A 14493-nucleotide genomic window follows, 5' to 3' on the forward strand; every position below is an offset into this window, starting at 1 on the left:
CTAACCGCTCTGCTGGTAAAGACCCTTGGCATCAGTGCTACTGACGTCAATCCAGGACTATTCTGGGGACTGTGACCTAGGGATCCTTCAGCATTAAAAGTCCATACCTCCTTGTGGGGGTTAAGGGTGACAAACAGAGGATCCTTTGTCTAGCGAGCAGTAAACGGATTAAACAGCTGAGATAATCCACCTTTCCGGCACGGACTGTAACATTCCTTATGTAGCAGAGGGCTTTTGGGACCCCTCAGGCACCAGGACTTGTGCGCAACTTACCCCTGCACCACTTAGCGCTGCACCGCTACTCATATAGTTACATAGTTACATAGTTACATAGTTACATAGTTACATAGTTACATAGTTACATATAGTTACATAGTTAGTACGGCTGAAAAAAGACACATGTCCATCAAGTTCAACCAAGGGAAGGGAAAAGGGAAGGAAAAATTTCTACACATAGGAGCTAATATTTTTTTGTTCTAGGAAATTATCTAACCCTTTTTTAAAGCCATCTACTGTCCCTGCTGTGACCAGCTCCTGCGGTAGGCTATTCCATAAATTCACAGTTCTCACTGTAAAGAAGCCTTGTCGCCTCTGCAGCTTGAACCTTTTTTTCTCCAGACGGAGGGAGTGCCCCCTTGTTTTTTGAGGGGGTTTTACAAGGAACAGGATTTCACCATATTTTTTGTATGTGCCATTAATATATTTATATAAGTTAATCATGTCCCCCCTTAGTCTTCTTTTTTCAAGGCTAAATAGGTTTAATTCTTTCAATCTTTCCTCATAACTTAAATTCTCCATGCCCCTTATTAGCTTCGTTGCTCTTCTTTGTATTTTTTCCAACTCCAGGGCATCCTTTCTATGAACTGGAGCCCAGAACTGAACTGCATATTCTAGATGAGGCCTCACTAATGCTTTGTAAAGTGGCAATATTACATCCCTGTCCCGCGAGTCCATGCCTCTTTTAATACACGACAATATCCTGCTGGCCTTTGAAGCAGCTGATTGACACTGCATGCTGTTATTGAGTTTATGATTTACAAGTACACCCAGATCCTTCTCAACAAGTGAATCCGCCAGTGTAGCGCCCCCTAGGACATATGATGCATGCAGGTTGTTGGTACCAAGATGCATAACTTTACATTTATCTACATTAAACTTCATTTGCCAAGTGGACGCCCAAACACTTAGTTTGTTTAAATCTGCCTGTAATTCATGAACATCTTCCATAGTCTGAACTATATTACATAGCTTGGTGTCATCTGCAAAAATAGAAATAGTGCTATTAATCCCTTCCTCTATATCATTAATAAATAAGTTGAATAATAGTGGTCCCAGCACTGAACCCTGGGGTACACCACTTATAACCGGGGACCATTCAGAGAAGGAATCATTGACCACAACCCTCTGGATACGGTCCTTGAGCCAATTCTCAATCCAATTACAAACTATATTTTCTAAACCTATAGTCCTTAATTTACCCATTAGGCGTCTATGGGGGACAGTGTCAAATGCCTTTGCAAAGTCTAAAAACACTAAATCCACAGCGGCCCCTCTGTCTAGACTTCTGCTCACCTCTTCATAAAAACAGATTAGGTTAGTTTGACAACTTCTGTCCTTAGTAAAACCGTGCTGGCTGTCACTTATAATGCTATTTATTGTCACATAATCCTGTATATAGTCCCTCAATAGCCCCTCAAACATTTTCCCCACGATGGATGTTAAGCTTACTGGTCTATAATTACCCGGGGAAGACCTAGAGCCCTTTTTGAAAATAGGCACCACATTTGCCCTGCGCCAGTCCCTTGGCACTATACCAGTCACTAGAGATTCTCTGAATATCACTGTATAATGTAAAGTTACGTATGAATACAACGTTAGGCTTCAGTAGCTGTAAAGCTCTGTGCAACCGCATAGCTGGGCGCTCATGTGTAGTCTATATCTCACATATCCTAGGATACACCAGCAAACCCCCAAGCCCCGTCTCACCTGAAAAATTGGAAATGGAGTGTTAAACCGACACTCAACACATTACACTCAACATTCTCATAGTAGAATACCATATTAATACATATTCTGTATATATATTGTTTGCTAAATCCTGTTTTCCGTCAGGTCCACGGGACTGACGGGTTCAGTGAATGCGGGTCCTGTGTCTCTGACACGCAGGATCCACCCGTTATCCATCACATCTTAGTTCATAACTTAGATGTGATAGATCACAGGTGGATCCTGCGTGACTGCCGGATCCAGGTCTTAGCGAACGATACAGCTGCACTGTATAGAGAAGACAGAGCAGCTGTATCTCAAAAGTAAAAATAATTTTTAAGAAAAACTAGTTATAAAGTTGCACCGATCACACGGAGTGTCCTTTTTATAAAAAAAAAAAATGCCTTTCAAAAGGTGTCCATAGCCTTTAATATTGTTAAATGGTAAAGCTACATCATCCACCATTTTTACAATCATCATCCCCGAAAATCCTCGCTTGGAATGAGGGTCGCTATATTGACGATGTATGTGTACTCTCAGAACTTCATAGTGTCAGTAGAACAGCGACTGTTAATTGCACTGACTGATGTATTGCGCTGAGCTCCACAGATCTGCAGAACATCGCCATATCCCAATTAGATCCATGTCAATTGATTGTATTGTTCGCCAAACCCAAAATAGCGCATGAGCTGGATATATTCTGCTGTGTTCTTATACTGCACATTTCCTATGGCGTTCTCGGCATGATTTTTTTATTTGGTTGCGTACAATTGCCCCCTGGGTCACAGAGAGCCAATTAAGTGATGCCCTCTAATAAAATGTCTAGGAGGGTGACCTGCAGATCACTTGTCATCATATAGAGATGTCAATGCACAGAGCTTGAAGTGTAGGAGAGGTCACTACTGTATATAGCAAATCCGTTCTCTCTCCCTCGGAGACAAGTCAACACCTTGAACTCTTTGTCATGTTCATCAATGTTTGCAGTGTGGCAGGGCTTATTATGCCGCTGAAAGATGGCACTGTCATTAGGGAATACCGTTACTATGAAGGGGGGTACTTGTCCTCAGCAATATTTAGGTAGGTTGCACATGTCACATCCACATGAACGGCAGGACCTAAGTTTCCCAGCAGAACATTGCCTGGTGCAGCACACTGCCCCCGCTGGCTTGTCTTTTCCCATAATGCGTCCTGGTGCCATCTCTTCCCCAGGTAAGCGACGCACGTGCACCTGGCCGTCCACATGATGTAAAAGATAACGTGATTCATCAGACCAGGCGCCGTCTTCCATTGCTCCATGTTACAATTTTGATCCTCGCGTGGGCTCTTTTGGTCCTCATGGTGATATAGCCCCCACCATCCCCCTCTCTCACGGTTGTATTTTGGTATACTTTATTAGTATATTGTATCTGCATTTGTTTGATACCTTGCATTGTCACAGGCATTTTTAACCTGATACATAGTTGTAGGGGGACAGGTTTATGTACATAGGGGTATTTGAACCCATAATGGCATATCTCATACATTGTTTTCTATCTGATTGGTGGTGTATGCTATATAATCAGTTCTTTTCCCATGAGTGATCGTACTGTGGCCTAACCAGGGGCCAGGTCTGGGGTTCGGGACAAATTTTTGCATTTTTAAGTGTTTTTAGATTTTGTCGGTTTGCTTTATATTTTGCATTTTTTATTGTAATAAAGTGATTTCGTTTCATTAGTTTTTTTCTAACATGAAAACAGAACAGCATTTCGCAATTAAACTTTGCGATATTATTGGTACAATTGGTACAATCAATCATCTCTTCATACAAAGCAAGAATTGAGGTAATCGTGACTGGAGAGATGACATTGTGTCGTGACATAAAAAAGAACAGAGAAAGGATAAAACCAGCAAAGAAGAACAGAAAAGCCACAAATATCGTCCTGATAAATATTAATGTTCCCTATTGGGGGAGACAATGACCTTGAGGCCAATTGCACCTTCATGTTATGCAATGTAATACACACTGGTTGACCATGGATTCCATATTGCTGTGAATTTGTGGAACGAGGAGTTACCCAAGGAGATGATTTTTTCATATGCATATGTCGTGTTAATGAGTATGATCACTTCTCCTAGCGTAGGAGCAGCAGTTTCCTTCCAATGGCGGGTTACCACCAATTTGGCCACGACTAGGATTTTGCAAATCAGGCATCTTAATGCTATGGGTATTGCCTCCATTTCTATAAACAACAGGGCCGTCTGAGGGGATTGTGCAATTCTACATCTAGAGACTATGGATACAAGATCAAAAATCTGAGACCAGAACGGAAGCAGCGTGGGGCATGACCACAGCGTATGGTAAAGAGTACCGATATGGCCACATCCTCTCCAGCATAGTGGAGATGTCTCAGGGAACATCCTGTGTAGTCTATCCGGGGTGTAGTACCACCTTAATGAGGTCTTTATAGCAGCTTCTACGTGTTGGATACAGGGTAATGCTTTGTAAATTAATCTAAATGCAGATATCCATGTTTCTTCTGAGAATGAGCAGTTCAGCTCTCTTTCCCAGAGCCGCATATGGTGTGTTTTGGAAAAAAGTGTGTGTGAATGTAGTAAATTATACACAAATCTCAGGCCCTTGCTGCGTTTAGAGAGATACCCAAACATTTTAAAAAGACATACAGCATCAAAGTTGTTATATTTCGCTGTACAGTCTCTGATCTGGAGATATTTAAAGAAATCTGTGATAGGAATAGAGTATTGAGCCACAAGATGTTCAAAGCTCACCAAGTAATTATCCTTAAATAACTGAGATACATTAGTAATGCCTTTTAGGGACCATGAAGATAGTGATAAGTTGGGGACAATCAGTGAAAAAATATCAATAGGAATGTATGATTTTAATAGTGGGAGTTTTTCAGTAGATGTGCGATGTAAGTATGACCAACACTGTAGGGTCGCCTTGGTTAGTGGAGATATTGTGCAGATCTGTGGGATATCCCAGAAGGACAGAAACAAGGCGGTTTTTAGGCTTATCGGGGACATGTATGATGATTCAATTTGAAGCCAATGGATATCTTGATTACCATGCCACCAATCCATAGTCTGTGCCACTAGGGTGGCAATATAGTAGCTATGTATGTCTGGGACACTCAGTCCACCTAACTTTTTGTCACGGGATAATATATGTCTGGAGGTTCTAGGTTTACCTCCAGCCCAAACAAATCGAGATAATGTTTTTTGTGCCATCGCAAAGAACTTGGAGGGCAAGCTAATTGGAAGGGTACGGAATAGGTATAATAGCCTGGGTAAAAGGAGCATTTTGTACGCCGCTATACGTCCTATCCATGACGTGTCGTGTTGGAGGAGTCTATCAGATTCTGCATGAATGGAATGAAGTAGGGGTTCGTAGTTGGCCTTGTATAGGTCACGGAAGGAGGGAGAGATGGTAATGCCTAAGTATTGAATGCCATCTAGTCTCCAATCAAATGGATATTTCGACTTCAGAAAAAACAACGTGTCAGAATCTAAGTGTAAGGGTAGCATCTGGGATTTTAGGGTGTTTAGTTTGTAATAGGAAAGTTTGCCAAAGGATTTAATGACATCCATAACCGATTCAAGTGAGCTAACAGGCTGAGAAAGGGACAAAATGATATCATCCGCATACAATGAGATGGTATGGATTTTGTTACCAATTTTTATCCCCTGAATAAGGCTATGTTGTTTAATGTGCTGGGCCAGGGGCTCCATAGAGAGAATGAATATTATTGGGGACAGGGGGCAGCCCTGACGGGTTCCGTTAGAGATATCAAAATCCCGAGAAAGGACCCCATTGGTGTACACTCTGGCAGATGGAGCAGAATACAGAGCCTGAATAGCAGTCAGGATGTCCCCCTCCAACCCCATTGTCCGTAGGGTCGAAAAGGCATATGTCCAATTGATACGGTCAAACGCCTTTTCTGCATCTAATGCTAATAGCGTTGCCCGCTCTTTCGTTGACTCCAGATGATGTATTATATTCAAGATTCTACGGGTGTTGTCGGATGCTTGTCTGCCTTTGATAAAACCTACTTGGTCACTGCTTATCAGGGTGGCCAATATTGGGGTGAGTCTATTAACTATCAGTTTTGCATAAAGTTTAAGATCAGCATTGAGCAATGAAATAGGCCGGAAGTTTTGAGGTGTGTCAGTAGTTTTCCCTGGTTTAGGTAGTGTGACAATTAATGCCGCTTGGTTTTCTCTAGGGAATGAACCTCCGATCATGGCTTGCTGGAAAAATTTACTCAAATATGGTACCAGTAGGGACGTAAAATTTTTATAATATAGGGTAGTGAGACCGTCAGGACCCGGAGCTTTCCCTTGTGGAAGGGATTGTATGACTTTTACAATTTCCATTTCGGTGATAGGGGCGTTTAGTGTCTGAAGTTGTTCTGGAGTGAGACTAGGCAGTGAAGCAGATTGTAGGAATTTTTGTATCTCAGGCGGGTTTGGCCGTTCGACAAAGGGATCATCTCTAATATTATACAAGGATGAGTAGTATTTACGGAACTGCTCAGCTATGTCTCTAGGGTCTGCAATTTTAGTTTGAGATTGTGGATTCCGAAGATACGGAATTCTGGATTTCTGGTGCTGGAGTTTGAGGCGCGTTGCTAAAAGTTTCCCTGCCTTATTATTTTGTGAATAGTATTTCGCTTTGGTTTTTCTAAGGGATTTTTCGTATTCTGACAATAGACACATTCTGAGACGTTGTCTTAGAAGGAGGAGCTGAGACGCTTGGTCATCTGAGGGAGCAACTTTGTTTTTTGCATCTAGGCATCGGATTTCCTCTGTCAGGCCTAATACCTCTGCTACCTTTTGTTTCTTAACCATATGACCCAGTCTGATAAAGGTACCTCTAATGTAGGCCTTATGGGCGTTCCATAGCGCTGCAATCCCGATATCTGCTGTGTCATTAATAGCAAAATATTCCGTCAGATCAGTTTCTATGGTTTTTCTATGTGTGGGATGTGAGAGGAGAAAGGGACTAGCCCTCCACAGGTATGTAGGCGGGGTATTATGTGTTTCTTTGAGAGTCAGGGTGAGAGGAGCGTGGTCCGTCCAGCAGACGTCTCCAATAGACGTGGATTCCGTTAGGAAAACAGATTCTTTGTCTACCAGAAACATGTCTATTCTGGCATAACTATTGTGTACCTGGGAATGGTGAGTAAAGTCTCTCTCTGTGCTGTGATGCATGCGCCAAATGTCATATATTTCCTCCTTCCAGAACAAATCACCTATGGTGACATGAGAATATCGAGACTGCGATGTGGAGTCCAACTCCGCATCCATTACAGCGTTGAAGTCCCCACACAGGATCAGTCTACCTTGTTTATGTTTAGAAATTAGGCGTGTAATCTTGTGGAAGAACTTCAATTGGTGACGATTAGGGGCGTATATTGTAACTATCGTGTATTGGGCATTGTTAATAGAACACTTTAGGATAATATATCGGCCATTAGGGTCAGTTAATAGATCATACATTTGAAAAGCGACCGTGTTTTTCACAGCCAACAACACACCTCTAGTTTTGGATGAGTGATGGGATTGAAACACGTGTGGAAATGCAGGATGTTTCAGGCGAATTGCATCCTTTTCTAATAAATGCGTCTCTTGCACGCAGAGGACGTCACAGGAAGTTTTAAGGGCTTCTTTCCAGATAGTCGAGCGTTTATATGGATTATTCAAGCCATTAACGTTAATGGACGTAAATTTAAGCGCCATGACTATATAGGGTGTGTTGTTGCTTGCGGACACATGAAATTAACCGTGCATCAAGATGGATGAATAGGATTACAAACCAATGCATTACAGATATCATCAAGAAGAAGGCATTATAGAAAAACATATAGCTACCTCGACAGATCTGCAGATATATGTGGCACAACAGAACAAACAAAAACAAAAGAAAAATATACATTAAAGGAAGTGTGTCTGAACACCGGTTGTGTTCAAGACAATAATGGGGGAAATCAGTCATCTTGAAAAACCGGTACAGTGGACTGCACTGCATCCTAGTAAGTGAACCACCTCAGCGTCGTGGACGATTACGTGACCGGACCATTTGCCACTCCTGTGCAACAGGCGGTGGAACAGCTTTCGGAGTATCCTCCATCCGTGCGATCCGAATATCCCACAGCAGCAGGAGAGAAATGCCATCTTGTACGGATCTAATGATGTGTAAGGAGTCGTTCCTGTGGACGAGCAGGCGTACAGGAAATCCCCATCTGTAGAGAATTTTGTTATCTCGAAGTGCAGAAGTGATTGGCGCGAATTGCCTCCGAAGTTGCAACGTGGCCGCTGAAAGATCTGCATATACGGAGACCATCCGAAATTGCGCGGGGAACTCTTCCTTCTTCCTAGATGCAGACATGAAAGAGTCCTTAATGTGGTAGAAGTGAAAGCGGGCTAGCACATCTCGCGGTATATTTTCGGACATATGTTTTGGCTTTGGAAGCCTATGTGCTCTATCAATGATAAGGTCCCTTGGGGAGCAGTCGGGTATCAGAGCTTTTATGAAATCCTGTATATAAAGGGTTAAATCTTTGGTGGCAATGTCCTCCGGGACCCCTCTGAATTTCACATTGTTCCGGCGTGATCTGTCTTCCAAATCAGCTACCTTAGCTTGTAAATGAGAGAGGTCCGTCTCAAGATCATAATGGGCATCGATGAGCTCGTTATGGGATGTAGTGAGCACCCCCATTTTCGACTCCACATGCTGAACTCTTTCCTCTACCACCTGAAGTGAGTCAGCTAATGGTTTAAGTAGCTGGGCAAACCCAGAATGTATGGATTGCTGTAGGGCCTGCAACATGTGTTTAAGCGTTTGCTCAGTAATGGGGTCGGTGGAGGAGGGTACATTAGCAAGCGTGTCTCCCTTTGTCAAATGGTCAGGAGTTACATCAATATTATGTCCTACCTGGCCCTTGTCGCCGCGAGGAGGAGATGGGGCCCATGTTACAGGGCGTCTGGAGCTGCAAGGAGAGGAGGGCTGTGATGATGTGCCTCGTGTCGCTAGGCCAAGATGGCGGCCCCTGAGGTCCGCGGCAGAGATATCTGCCTGAGTGAGCTGCGTCGGTTTCTGCGGGCTTGCTGTTGCTCCCGTCGGTGGCAGAGCAGGGACTGAGCTGCTGCGTCGAGGAGGAGCAGAGGTGATGGAGGATGGTGAGCCCGGGTCGGATGTCAGGGATCCTGCGCGTGGGCTTCCTCCGGCGCCATCTTGTTCTGCTGGGCGGCTATGAGGTGAGTAGAAATCCGGGATTTTGGCCGGTTTGGCCGCCGCTTTGTGTTTCTTTGGCATCTTGGCGGTAGTGGGGTATATTCCTGGGCACAGGTGGTCGTCAGCAGGTTGTTTTGCGGTGGAACGGCGGTGGTATGTCGCTGTGAGCCGCTATGCAGTTAGGAGCCGAGCTCTCAAGCAGCCATTCACTCCGGCAGCCAAGCCACGCCCCCGTAATAAAGTGATTTCAATCATATTTAGATGTGCCGTCTGTTATTCGTGTCATTGCTTTACACATTTTTTACATGGTTTATAATGGAAACCACAGCGCATTGCTGGATCCGTTGTACATACCAATGATGCCGGACTTACAATGGTGTCCTTTTGCTTCCGTCAAAGCGTCTGTTTTCACGGGAAAAAGAGTGCTGCGTGCAGTGCTATTCCTCCCGTCGAATCTGCACAATGAGCAAGGCAGTGTGAACAGAGCCTTACAGGGCTGAATGGTAGAGTCCGCTTCACTTACTGACAGCAGTACATCACTACCTCTCCTCCTAAATTGACTACTCCTTATATTGCCCTCATGACACATTATATTATAGCCCAGTTAGAACAGTTCACTGCCCCAACCATCCCCTATACAAGCGTCAAGTACAGGCCGGACCCGGCACAATGCCCTGGGCGGAGGCCACCATGATCAGGAATGTAGGCAGGGAAGGAGTTTAGGGAGTTAGGAGGGGTGGTTAGGAAGCAGTGGGGGGCGGATGTTAGTGGGGCGAGGCTAGGATATTTAAGGGTGGGCAGAGAGGAAGGACCCCGCCATTAGACTAAGCAGCACAGGAAAGCTTGTCCTGCACTGCTTCAAAGATGGATGCCCTACTTACTCAGCTCCGTGCGGCCGTGGCAGAATGAGGCATGGCTTGGCTTGCGGAGGGGCTGGTGCTATCCGGCCCGCTGTCGGCGACTTCGATCTCTGCGGTGAGCGGACGAGTCGAGGAGCGGGTGGAGCCCTCTGCTCTGGCGGCAGGAGCAGAGGAGGTGTCGGTGGTTGGATCCGGGGCTCAGGCGGTGACGTCATCTCCTCCTCGGTGGCGGTCCCGTCGCACGAGGCCTCCGGAGAGATTGAGCCCAGACGTTATGCCGCGAGCCAGGCGCCGTGTAAGGAGCCCCACGAGGGACCCTCCAGGCTGGGCTCCCGGCCTGGTCTGAGAGGAATCCTGTCAGCCGGCCTGGCTCAGCGGAGGTGGGGGGGGGGGCAGGCTCCCTTGCAGCTGGGACCGCCCTCTGCCTCCAGACGACGGGATCCAGGATTTGCGGCGGGCCGTGCTGGCGATGATCCAGTCAGGCGGCCCGCGCTAGTCCATTTCCAGTTCATCCGTGCTAGTCCAGAGCACTTCCTTGGAGAGTCGTGGGTGTCGGTCGTGTGGTGCTTGTCCGGGGCTGGCTGGTCCAGATGAAGTTGACGACTGGGAGGTCGGTGGACAGGATGGACGTCTAGATAAATCCTTTGCCCCGGCTGGTGGGGACACAGCACCTACGCAGCCTGGTGAGATGTCTCCTACTTTTTCATTGCCTGCTATATTTCGGTCCCCGGGGGTGGGTGTTCACTTGTGCCTACGGGGTTGCCGGGTGTAGTGGGGGGAGTTCTGGGAGTGCAGTTGGTGAGGGGCGTGAGATTCGTGATTTGTTGGAATGTGTGCGTGAGCTTTTGCGCGATGTGGGGGGGGGGGCATTGGGTTCCCAGTCTCCGGTTTCAGCGTGGGTGGCACAGTCGGTGGGGCCTGCAGTGGTGGATAGTACACCATGTGGGGCTGGGGGGGGGACTAAGGAATCGGGTGTGGCAGTGTCTGTGCAGACGGAAAAGAATGGGGCGGTGGATGAGGTGATGTTGGATGATAAGGCGAAGGGTGAGGTGTATGTATGTGTTGGGGGCGCATCTGAAGCCTGAAGTTAGTGAAAAAATATGGAGGGACGAATATATTGACATTTTTTCATTATTGCCTTTGGAGAAGCTCAATTTAGATAAGTGGAAACGGTTGGAAAGCAAAAAGGAGAAGGAAGAAAAACGTCACTATCGCTTGATTCCTCAAACTTTTGTCAATTGGTTGCAGGCGTTTGCGATTTTAGCGAGCGTAATAGGACAGAAGACGCCTGAACATTGTTCCGGCCTCTTGTGTTATATGGAGTTTACGGCGGGCAGACGTGGCTGCGCTATGATGAGCAGTTCCGACAGCGGAAAGCCGTGCGACCTGACATTAGAAGGGATAACAAGGATATTGGGTTATGGTTGCGGGTCATGGCTCCGGTGCACTTTAGCCAGTCCTTTCCTGGGGGTGGGGCGGGGTCAGCCGGCCCCTCATTGCTTCTGGTGGGGGGGGATCAGGTGGGGTGGGAGGAAAATCCGGGTTCTGCTGGCAGTTAAATGAGGGCCAGTGTAAGTTCTGACCGGGTTGCAAGTTTAAACGTAGCTATTCCTCCTGGGGCGGGATCTCACGGGGCCGTTAAATGCTTTCGTAAGGGTAAAGGACCGGGGGGCAGGGGGTGCTGGTCAAGGGCCTGACACCGGTGAAGTGGAAAGAAATGGAGTCCTTTCTAAATAGATTCCCTGATAGAGAAAGGGCAGTTTTGTTATTGAATGGTTTTCGGGTTGGTTTCTGTATCCCTGCCCCTGCGCATAAGGTGCCGTTTACCTTGCGTAATTTGCGTTCGGCGTTGAAGTATCCAGGGGTGGTTGGGGATAAGTTGTGGAAGGAGGTGGAATTGGGGCGTATGGCGGGTCCAGTTGAGTATTGCCCATTGCCGGATTTAGTCGTGTCACCGCTGGGGGTCGTGCCCAAGAAGAAGCCGAATAAGTTTCGGCTCATACATCACTTGTCTTATCCGCGGGGGCGATCGGTTAATGATGGGATTTCTCCGGAACTTTGCTCGGTGGTTTATACGTAGTTTGATGCGGCGGTTGACTGGGTGCGCCGTTATGGGGCGGGGGCTTTAATGGCGAAAACAGATATCGAGTCAGCGTCTCGCCTCCTCCCGGAGCATCCTGATAGCATACGGCTGTTAGGGTGTTATTGGGACAGGGCTTATTTTGTGGATCGCTGCCTCCCTATGGGGTGTTCGATTTCCTTTTTTTGGAGGTGGAGGTGGGTGGGCTAGGCATTTGCGGAAGATCTCTTGCAGTCCTTGTTGGGGAAGCTCAATTTTGCTTGTAGGATCATGCCCATGGGTCGGATTTTTAGCAGGCGGCTGTCGGGAGTGATGGCGGGGGTGTCGGCCCCGCATCATTTTATTCGTCTTAGGGCGGATTTGGCGGTTTGGTTTGAGTTTTTACATGGTTATAATGGGAAGTCCCTCATTATGTCCCCGGTGGTTGACAGCGTTGATTGGAAGTTGTTTACAGACGCGGCGGGGGGCGTGGGTTTTGGGGCTTACTGCAAGGGACAGTGGTGCTCTATTCGATGGCCTGAGAAGTGGGTGGAGTTGGGTTTGGTGAAGAACCTTGCTTTCCTTGAACTCTTTCCCATCGTGGTGGCGGTGGAAATTTCGAGCGAGAGGTTTCGGGATAGTAAGGTCCGTTTCCATTGTGACAATTTAGGGGTGGTGGGGGGCTATCAATAATGTGTCGACTTCGTCCTCCTTGGTCGTCCGGCTTTTGAGACACTTAGTTTTACGTTGCCTGTCCTTGAATGCATGGATTGTGGCTGTTCATGTGCCGGGGGTCCAGAATGACATCACAGATTCTCTTATTCGATTGCAATGGGAACGTTTCCGGATGATGGCTCCGGACGCAGATGCGGGAGGGTTCTCTTGCCCGGAATGGCTGTGGGGGCTGGGTTACGAGCTGCAGGAGGATTGATTCGGGCCTCTCTTGCTCCGGGGACTTGGGCTGCTTATGATTCTGCGTGGCGGGAGTGGGAAAGTTGGCTGGCAGCTCTAGATGGGGTAAGGACAGATGGCGATCGGGTGGTGGCGTTGCTGGTTTTTCTGGGACTGGTCTCTATCGCGGGCTGGTCAGTGTCAAAGGTTAGTCATTTTGTGGTAGCTCTGGCTTTTGGTTTTAAGCTCCGGGGGTACAGGGATATTACAAAAAGTTTTATGGTTGGCCAGGCCCTCAAGGGTTATAGGAAGGGGAGGCTGTTATGGGAGCGTCCCCGCCCGGTGTCTTTTGTGTTGTTGGAACAGTTGTGACGGGTGTTGGGTGAGGTTTGTTTTTCTAGTTTTGAGGTGACTCTATATAGGTTGGCATTCCCGTGGGTGATTTTTGGGGCCCTGAGGGTGGGGAAGCTGGTGGCACCCAGCACTAGGAGGGCTGGGGGGTTGAAGATGGAAGATGTGTTGTTGGCGGATAGGAGTGTGGAATTCTGGATTCGGCGTTCGAAGACGGATCAGGGGGGTCGAGGTAAGAGAGTGGTGTTGGGGGCAGCTACGGGGGCCAGGATGTGCCCGGTTGCATGCTTTGCAGGGTACAGAGAGGTTTAGCCAGTGAGGAGTGGGCAGTTGTTGTGTCACGTGGACGGGTCCTTTCTGTCTCGGTACAAGTTTACTTGGGTTTATCGTAGGTGTATGATAATTTTGTGTGTGAAGTTCTGATCCCCCCCCCTCTCTCCTACTTCCTCTTCTCTAACGCCTGTGCATAGCATAGCTTTGGTTTTAATTTGTTTGGTTTTTATTGTCCTAGGCCTCCTTTGCGGATTGGTGTGGATCGTCGGGCATTCGTACGTTCATTGGGGGGGCGGAGCGGGCCGATGTTCGTCCGGATGGACGCAGATGAATAGAGCTCCGGATGTCCTGGTTTTGCACGTGGGGGTAATGATTTGGGTAGTCGCCTTTTCCGGGAATTGATTCGGGACATAAAGTACAATTTACTTAGGTTGGGGTCCAGTTTCCTGGGGGTTAAAGTGGTATGGTCGGAGATTGTCCCATGTGGGGTGTGTGGCGGCATGCCCGGTCGGTGGCATTGTTAAATAAGGCCGGGGTGAAGGTCAATCGGGCGGTTTCGGGTTTTGTAGTGAGGAACGGGGGCATCTTTGTGCGTCATTATGACTTTGAGGATTGCTTGGGTAATTATTGGCTAGGTGATGGCGTTCACCTGACGGCCGTGGGGATCGATCTGTGGACTCTGCGCTTGCAGGAAAGGATCGAACGGGCCCCCTTGTTGGGTGGGGACTCGCATACTTAATGTAATGATGGTGTAGGGAGACAGACAGGTGAGCCCTAATCTACCCGCCACTCAGTCCCTGCCTACTTGCAACGGCCCGTCCTAGGCGACGACGTACAAC

The sequence above is a fragment of the Rhinoderma darwinii genome, chromosome 11 (genome assembly GCF_050947455.1).
Source record: "Rhinoderma darwinii isolate aRhiDar2 chromosome 11, aRhiDar2.hap1, whole genome shotgun sequence".
NCBI lineage: Eukaryota > Metazoa > Chordata > Amphibia > Anura > Rhinodermatidae > Rhinoderma > Rhinoderma darwinii.